This window comes from Anomaloglossus baeobatrachus, chromosome 6 (assembly GCF_048569485.1).
Source record: "Anomaloglossus baeobatrachus isolate aAnoBae1 chromosome 6, aAnoBae1.hap1, whole genome shotgun sequence".
In the NCBI taxonomy this organism is placed as follows: Eukaryota; Metazoa; Chordata; class Amphibia; order Anura; family Aromobatidae; genus Anomaloglossus; species Anomaloglossus baeobatrachus.
This window is the reverse complement of record NC_134358.1, coordinates 179207623-179217263: the sequence shown is the minus strand read 5'-3', so window position 1 is coordinate 179217263 and position 9641 is coordinate 179207623. Positions and strand designations below refer to the sequence as shown.

The 9641-nt window shown below is 50.9% G+C and overlaps 1 pseudogene; it reads left to right on the top strand.

Annotated features, from left to right (window-relative positions):
- The first annotated feature begins 2240 nt into the window (after positions 1-2240).
- The window catches only part of LOC142243851 (dol-P-Man:Man(5)GlcNAc(2)-PP-Dol alpha-1,3-mannosyltransferase-like), a 134169-nt pseudogene continuing 126768 nt past the window's right edge, over positions 2241-9641 (top strand).

Genomic DNA, 9641 nt, shown 5'->3' with positions numbered 1-9641 from the left:
GCATGGTCGGATGAAATACAAAAAGCGTCGGGGATACGTAAAAAAAAGTCACGCCAAAATTTGACCATGGATGCAGATACGTTATGTGCATCCCTGATCAGCGCTTGGTGGGATGCACGGACGGATGCGATACAAAAAGCGTCAGGGATACGGAAAAAAAGTCACGCCAAAAATTGACCATGGATGCAGATACGTTATGTGCATCCCTGATCAGCACTTGGCGGGACGCACGGACAGATGCGATACAAAAAGCGCCGCAGATACGGAAAAAAGTCACGCCAAAAATTGAGCAGGGATGCCGATCCGTTATGTGCATCCCTGATCAGCGCTCGGCGGGACGCACGGACGGATGAGATACAAAAAGCGTCGGGGATATGGAAAAAAAAAAAGTCACGCCAAAAATTGAGCAGGGATGCCGATCCGTTATGTGCATCCCTGATCAGCGCTCGGCGGGACGCACGGACGGATGAGATACAAAAAGCGTTTGGGATATGGAAAAAAAAAAAGTCACGCCAAAAATTGAGCAGGGATGCCGATCCGTTATGTGCATCCCTGATCAGCGCTCGGCGGGACGCACAGACGGATGAGATACAAAATGCGTCGGGGATACGGAAAAAAAAGTCACGCCAAAAATTGAGCAGGGATGCCGATCCGTTATGTGCATCCCTGATCAGCGCTTGGCGGGACGCACGGACGATGCGATACAAAAAGCGTCAGGGATACGGAAAAAAAAAGTCACGCCAAAAATTGAGCAGGGATGCCGATCCGTTATGTGCATCCCTGATCAGCGCTCGGCGGGACGCACAGACGGATGAGATACAAAATGCGTCGGGGATACGGTAAAAAAAAGTCACGCCAAAAATTGAGCAGGGATGCCGATCCGTTATGTGCATCCCTGATCAGCGCCGGTGGAACGCACGGATAGATGAGGTGTAAAAATGGACAGGGGATACAGAAAAAAAAAAAAGTCATACTCACAGTACCCAGAGGATCACTGACCAGCAGTGCTGCAGGAGGAACAGCTTTACAGGAGCAGCAGGCAGGACGTTGGGCAGATCAGCAGAATGCCCAGGAAGGACCCAGCGATGGAGGCAGATGTGATCGGGCCAGTTAAGACCTCGGACGACGGTGAAGACAGGTAAGAGGATGTCGGGAGAGAGCAGAGGGGGAGAGGGGAGGGAGGGGGGGGGAGAGCAGAGGGGGAGACCGGAGAGGGAGCTGCAGAAGCAGAATAGAGATAATGGGGGAGGCAGTCAGATCGCGGGGGGAGCAGATCGGGATGTCGGGGGGGGGGAGCAGATCGGGGCGTGGGGGGGCAGATCGCAGGGGGGCACGGGCAGGGGCCAACACGGGAGCACACAGGGGGCAACACGGGAGCGCGCACAAGCTGCAAGGTGAGCATAGTACTCACGTGCAGCAGGAGCGGTGACCTCAGCTACGGCGGCGGCAGCGGCAGCAGCAGCGGTGGCGTGGTACCACAAGTACCAGCCACTGCACGCTGCAGACATGTTGGGGGAGGGCTCGCAGGCCAGGACAGGCCTGGGGGGGCGGCCACCGGCAGATCAGACCGCCCCACTGCACATCGATTGGAGCGATTGCGCGTCATAGCACGATCGCTCCAATCAGTGCTGCAGGGGCTGGGGGCGACATTTTAGAGCTCCGGCTATGATTTGTTGAAGCTGCTAGAGCAGATCATAGCCAGATCTCACAGTATCGCAGTAATTCTGGCATTATTTTTGCCGAAATTAGTGCGAACGATGTGGTTGGCGGTTCAGATTTGAACAGCCAATCACATCGATCATCGATAGGGGGTGTCGATGCCACCCCCCCTGGGGTCAAGCAAAGGTCCCCTGCTGTAAGAAACAGCAGGGGACATCATTTGAAAGCCGTTGCTATGGCCACGGCAATCAAATGAAGTTTAGGCAGTAAAATTACGTCCCTGGTCGTTAAGTCACGTTAAAATAGGACGTAATTTTACGGCCCGCGGTCGTGAAGGGGTTAATGGATTTATATAACAGCCAGAAAATACCAGAAAAAAAACAAAAGACTATAAAAAAACTTGCATAAAATGGTGATGGGAAAAAAAGGTTAAAAAAAACACCTAGGAAGACCAGCTGTGGAGCTTGTGCAGACCTATCAGCAGTGCCGCTCTGTGACTCTCTACTTCCACGTGTCCTCTGTGTGCAGCCCTGCTTGTTCCTGCTTCCAGCTGGCTCGATGAAGCTGTAACTCTTGCTGTAATGGCTCCGGCTCTTACTGACTACATGAAAGGGACTGCCACTGGGGGGCGCTCTAGTCTCATGGACAGTCTGCGCCGGGGATGGCACAACAAGTTCCAGGTTCTGTATAGTAAAAATATCAGCGCTCAAGTACACTATATCTCGGATGGAAGTGAAGCTGCGAGTAGTGACTGGAGATCTCATGCAAAAAATCTCCTGACAAAAAAAATAAATAATAATGATGATACTTCAAAACTCCTGCACTATGCACACAAGATATACACTGCGTGCAGCATTATTAGGCAAATGAGTATTTTGATCACATGATACTTTTTATACATATTGTCCTACTCCACGCTGTATAGGCTTGAGAGCCAACTACCAATTAAGTAAATCAGGTGATGTGCATCTCTGTAATGAGGAGGGGTGTGGTGTAATGACATCAATACCCTATATAAGGTGTACTTAATTATTAGGCAACTTCCTTTCCTTTGGCAAAATGGGTCAGAGGAGAGATTTGATGGGCTCTGAAAAGTCCACAATTGTGAGATGTCTTGCAGAGCGATGCAGCAGTTTTGAAATTGCTAAACTTTTGAAGCGTGATCACCAAACAATCATTCATGGCAAATAGCCAACAGGGTCGCAAAAAATGTGTTGGGCAAAGAAGGTGCAAAATAACTGCCCATTAATAGAGTAAAATCAAGCATGAAGCTGCCAAGATGCTATTTACCACCAGTTTGGCCATATTTCAGAGCTGCAACGTTACTGGAGTATCAAAAAAGCACAAAGTGTGCCATACTCAGGGGCATGGCCAAGGTAAGGAAGGCTGAAAAACAACCACCTTTGAACAAGAAACATAAGATAAAATGTCAAGACTGGGCCAAGAAATATCTTAAGGCTATGTGCGCACTGGAAAATGGAATTTTCTCAAGAAAATTCCGCAGGCACTGAAAGATTACCGCACCCGCGGTAAAAAACCGCGGCAAACCGCACCCGAAAACCGCATGCGGTTTGCCGCGGTTTTACCGCGGTATTGTTCACGGTATTGCCGCGGTTTTGCCGCATGCGGGTTGGTACATGTGCTTTATTGCATTCAATGCAATAAAGCACATTGAAGAGAAAAAAAAAAAAAATCATTTCCTTCTTAGATAGTAGATAGATAGATAAAGAGACAGAAGAATAGATAGAGGGATAGATAGATAGATAGATAGATAGATGGCTGCATTTCCCACGGTCGACAGTGAGTTCACATTACCGGCCGTGGGAAATGACTGGTAATTACCTCTGCTGTCTCGCTGCGAGGCTGCATTCATTCAGCGCTGTCAGTCACGGCTGGATGTAAGCAGGAGCGGTGGATTACGCCGGAGCTTTGTTTCGGGAGGGGTTAATAAAATGGTGAACGAGGCTTGTTTGTGTTTTAATTAAAATAAAGGATTTTTCTGTGTGTTTTATTCACTTTACTTACGGGTTGATCATGTCAGCTGTCACATAGACGCTGCCATGATCAAGCCTGGAGTTAATGGCGGCAATCCGCCACCATTAACTCCTTGTATTACCCTGACTGCCACTGCTACACGGCGGCAGGAAGAGTCGGGGACACGCCGGTACTGCCGCATAATGCATGCGACAGTCCCGGGGCAGCTGCGGCTGATATTCTCGGCTGCGGGAGGTGGAGTGAGGCGGGGGACATTAACCCTGCCCCTCTCCCTCCCCAGCCTGAGAATACCGGGCCCCCGCTGTGTGCTTACCTCGGCTGGACGGTAAAAATACAGCGGAGCACACGTGTTTTGTTTTCTATATTTCCGTTTGCTTTCTATGTGTATTCTATGTGTGTGTTCTATGTCTGTGTGTGTCTGGGATCTCTGTGTGTTTACTCTCTGCTCCGCTTCCTCTTCCTGTCATAATGACATCACTTCCCTGCAAAACCGCAGGCAAGCGATGTACATTACCGCAGGTAAACCGCAAAATACCGCAGGGAATAACGCAGGAAAACGCAGTGAACCGCACAGAATTTGCTGCCTGCGTTATTCCCTGCAGGATTTCACGATTACATGGCAGTCAATGGAGTGAAATCCCGCAGCGACGTGCGGAAAAGAATTGACATGCAATTGTTTTTGCTGCGGGAATCCCGCAGCAAAACATGCAGCTGTCAAATTCCGCATAGTGCGCACAGGATTTTTTTTTCCCATAGGTTTTGCTGGTGATTCACTGCAGAGATGTTATGAACATTTTCTGCAGCGAAACATGCAGCAAAACCGCAAAAAATCCGCGGCAAAATCCGGTAAGTGCACACATAGCCTAAGACTGATTTTTCAAAGGTTTTATGGACTGATGAAATGAGAGTGACTCTTGATGGGCCAGAGGCTGGATGAGTAAAGGGCAGAGAGCTCCACTCCGAGTCAGACGCCAGCAAGGTGGAGGTAGGATACTGGTATGGGCTGGTATCATCAAAGATGAACTTGTGAGACCTTTTCGGGTTGAGGATGGAGTGAAGCTCAACTCCCAGACCTACTGCCAGTTTCTGGAAGACAACTTCAAGCAGTGGTACAGGAAGAAGTCAGTATCGTTCAAGAAAAACATGATTTTCATGTAGGACAATGCTCAATCACATGCATCCAACTACTCCACAGCGTGGCTGGCCAGTAAAGGTCTAAAAGATGAAAAAATAATGAGATGGCCCCCTTGTTCACCTGATCTGAACCCCATAAAATGTGAGATCTACAGGGAGGGAAAACAGTACACCTGTCGGAACAGTGTCTGGGAGGCTGTGGTGGCTGCTGCATGCAATGTTGATCATAAACAGATAAAGCAACTGACAGAATCTACGGATGGTAGGCTGTTGAATGTCATCATAAAGAAAGCTGGCTATTGGTCACAAATCTTTTGGGGTCTTGTTTGTGCATGTCAAAAATGTTTATTTCTAAATTTTGTGCAGTTATATTGGTTTACCTGGTGAAAATAAACAAGTGAGATGGGAATATATTTGGTTTTTATTAAGTTGCCTAATAATTCTGCACAGTAATAGTTACCTGCACAAACAGATATGAGTCTTTGGGATTGATTGAGAACATAGTTGTTGATCAATAATAAAAAAAAACTCTAAAATACAACTTGCCTACTAATTCTGCACACGGTGTACTTCCAGATTGATCAGAAATAGTCTATATCTACACCAAGTAAATTAAAGGATACGTTGAGTGGGTGGTTCCCCCATCTTGTCAATGTGGTACAGGGTTTTGTTGCTGTGGGGACAATATGTCTCAATGATGGCTGACAAGATTGAACACCACCAATAAACTACTGTAACAATATAAGGGTACATTCACACTTGCGTTCCTCGCAATCCGCCGCTATGGAAAATAGCGCAGTCCGTTAACGGACTGCACTATTCTCCATAGACTTGTATTGACGACGCACTGTGATGCAAGTGTCTTCATTGCATCCGTTGGCCGATGCTGAGTCGTTATTTTGACTGAGCATCGGGCGGAGGGAGCGCAGCATGTAACGTTTTTGGTGTTGTGAAAATAACGCACTTTGGCGGATTCCGTTGGAATCCGCCAAGGTGTCTAATGATTGTCTATGGTGGCGGATTCCACTGCAAAGCGCTAAGCGGTGAAATCCGCTGACTGATTCCGTCACGTTCTACTGAGCATGCTCAGCATGTCCAGCAGAACAATCTAAATCATTTAAAATCACTCCTGGTCTCTCTATCTCTCTCTGTCAGTCGGTCTCTCCCTCTCAGCCCCTCTCTTATACTCACCGATCACGGGCGCGGTGCTGCACGGCTGTCACACTGCTCTGGCGGTTTCTCCTCTTTTGAAAATGCCGGCCACTCATTATTCCATCTCGTATTCCCTGCTTCCCCCGCCCACCGGCGCCTATGATTGGTTGCAGTCACCCGAAAAAAATCCTTTATTTGAAATAAAAGACAAAAATACACCCTCTTTCACCACTTTATTAAAATCTTTAAATACCCCTCCAGGTCCGACGTAATCCACAGAGGTTCCACGACACTTTCAGCTCTGCTACATGAAGCTGACAGGAGCAGCCACAGAACATGACCACTCTCAGCTCCACGCAGCAACTGAAGTGAATTGCGCTGTCAGCGGGGATGTCACTGAGGTAGTGCCGATGTGTGCAGTGATGATGGGTGCGGTAGTGCCTGCGTGTGTGCGGGGATGATGGGGGCGGTAGTGCCGGGGTGTGTGCGGTGATGATGGGTGCAGTAGTGCTGGGGTGTGTGCGGTGATGATGGGTGCGGTAGTGTCGGGGTGTGTGGGGTGATGATGGGGCAGTAGTGCCTTTGTGTGTGCAGTGATGATGGGGGTGGTAGTGCCGGGGTGTGTGCAGTGATGATGGGTGCAGTAGTTCCTGCATGTGTGCGGCGATGATGGGGGCGGTAGTGTCTGCGTGTGTGCGGTGATGATGGAGGGCGGTAGTGCCGGTGTGTGTGCAGTGATGATGGGTGCGGTAGTGCCGGGGTGTGTGCGGTGATGATGGGGATGGTAGTGCCGGGGTGTGTGGTGATGATGGGGGCGGTAGTGCCGGTGTGTGTGGTGATGATGGGGTCTCTCTCGGCTAAAGAAAACTAACGCAACGTGTTATTTCACAGGAATCCGTTGCCTTTATTATCACACTATTTACAACATATCCGTCACATGCGTCACACAACGCATTGTGACGGATGCCAAACGACGCAATGTGAAAGTAGCCTTAAATGGAATTATGATTAAATATAAATATAATCAAAAAGTGATACAGTTAAATGGATACAATATGTTTGCTAAGTACCTGGGTTAAAGTTTTGAGGTTTACTTTAGCTGTGAAAAATGGTTCAAACCTGGGTAAATTGAGAATCACCTAGGAGTGGGTTCTGGAGGGAGGGGGAGACGAGACAATAAGGGAGTATTAAGGCACGAAAAACCACAAAGAACTATATCAAAAAAACACCAAAAAGGAGCCAAGACAAATGATATGTGCACACACAGAATGTGATGAGCCTTCCTCATAAAGATGGCTGCAGCCAAGGTGCAAGATGCTGATGTCACAGCCACTCAACCTCCACACTAGAGGGTGTGCATGTCTTATGCTAAGCAGCCGCCCCTCCCCTCTAGTGTGGAGGTTGAGTGGCTGTGACATCAGCATCTTGCACCTTGGCTGCAGCCATCTTTATGAGGAAGGCTCACCACATTCTGTGTGTGCACATATCATTTGTCTTGGCTCCTCCTGTGGTTTTTCTAACTAATTCAGTGTAGGGACTCGCAAGTGTGAGAATCCTTGACGAACGGATTGCGAGCTTACATATTTTGGGCCAAAATATAAACTAATATCTCACTATTTGAGGTATGGCACATTTTATCCATTTTTGCAGGATGTGTGTGGACCTTTTGAATTCAGGTGGAAAATGGTGAGCCTGTCATGTGTTATGTACTCATATAGTGCTAACTGACCTGCCTGGACCTGGTGTTGTGCGTCATTTATAGGCCTTAATTCAGACACTGTGCGTCTCGTGTATCCGTGCGAGATGCACCTATATAGTGATGTTTTGCCCGCCTGACCAGGGTTTCTGGCGTCATTTATAGGTTACAGTTCAGACACTGTGCATTTCACTTATTATATGATGGGCTCCCAGTGCAAGTGTGGCGCCCTGGACAAGCCAGGGGCCACAGAGCACAACACCCACACACCCCACACTCCCAGCAGGCACACCAAAGCCAGAACACAAAACCCTTGTTGCCTTCCTCCAGGGGCTGATGATCACACCAGGGGGTGGGCCAGGCGGTTGGTCCCGCCCACCGAGGAGTTCACAGTCCTGGAGGCGGGAAAACCAGGCAGATTGAGTTTGGAAGTGAAAGTGAGCAGAAGGAAGTAGTAGTTGAGCAGCCTGAAGTTGGTCCGGGTGTGTGGCCCAGACAGATCAGCAAGGTTGGCAGACGGTGGTGACCGTCTGCAGGAGTGGCTGATTGGAGTCTACCGTAAGGACCGTGGGCGGGCGGTGGCCCGGCGGTACCGGACCGGTACACAAAGAGAAGCCAGCACCATCTGGCAGGGGCTTTTCGGACCCCGGCAAGGCTAGGAGTCGCTGTGAATTTGCCGAATCCGTTAGTGAAGGGGACCTCCTGGGTTTCCAAACAGTCAAGTCCCGACAGAAGGCAACAGTCTAACCGAGTGAGAGAGACACCGCCACCGCCAAGGCAACCGTTTCTCAGGGCCAGCGCCTGCAAGCAAAAGGGGCTCCTCCGGCCCATATCCAAGCCGGGGAGCGGGTTACCGGTGGGAACCCATTGGAACCGTGCAGACATCTTAGGTGCAGGGAAAGGCAGTTGCCACCAACCTGCTGGGAGCAACAACACCGCAGCCGTCTGTGGGACCCGTCCATCCAGCCGTGTGTTTTACCGAGAACTGTGTCTTCATCATTGGGCTGAGTGAGTACCACCGTGCCGTGCGACACAGCGCTGCCCCCGCGACCCTGCACCTCCCCAGGCCCCGTAACCTGCCTGCCATTCATCCCTACCCCATCACCGGGTCCCGGGACAACCAAACCCCCTACCCACGGAGGGGAGAACTACCAACAAAGCTGCTCCCAGTCACCGCTCCCGGGATCCCCGTCTAGAGCAGCGGTGGTGTCACCAAAATCACCACAACCGTGGGTGGCGTCACGGACAATATTCATAATGAAAACCCCAACAACCAATCACCCCCCCTTTTCACTCACGGGCGAGGAGCGCCGCTCGAGTCCCCGGGATCCGGCCCACCGCTCGAGCCACCACCGAGCAGCAGCAGCAGCCGCAGCAGCAGCGGCAGCCGGACCCGAGCAGTGGGAGAGCGCAGCGTCCCCTCCTCTGCCCGCGACAACTTGGCGTCACGAACAGGATTCGAACCCGCCGGAGGTGTCCGGCCGGAAAATTTGAAAAGCCGCCATCTTGGGCGCGAAGAGTTCCCGCTCGAGCGTCTCCTCGAGTAGTGGAGGCGCGAAGGCCTAAACCCCGCCCCGATAGAGGAGGAGCCGGAAAGAGGCTAAGGGGGACGAAATGGCGTCTGGCCGCATGTAGCTCGCGGCTGTACAGATAGGGACGCCGGAACCCCACGATACGCTGACCCTTGCAAAGAATGTCCGCTCCACCTAGCTATGCGGAGGCTACCGAGCCGGTGCCCAGGACAGCGGCATGGCTGAGGGCCCGAACGGCAGGGATCTGCCAACACTACCGGAGCCAGATCTGTAGGCTGATGGAGCAGTGGACCGTGGAGGTGGAGGAGGTAGCTGCAGTCGCACGGGTGTATGGAATGGAGGCCATGATGGAGGAGCTGGTGAGTGAGCCACGCCCCTGTGTCCCCGAGGGACCGGCCGTTGCGGCTGAGGGACCCGGTCTGCCCCTGGCCCTCATGCCGCCTCCGTCCTCCTTGCCCGTGCACCGCGCTACG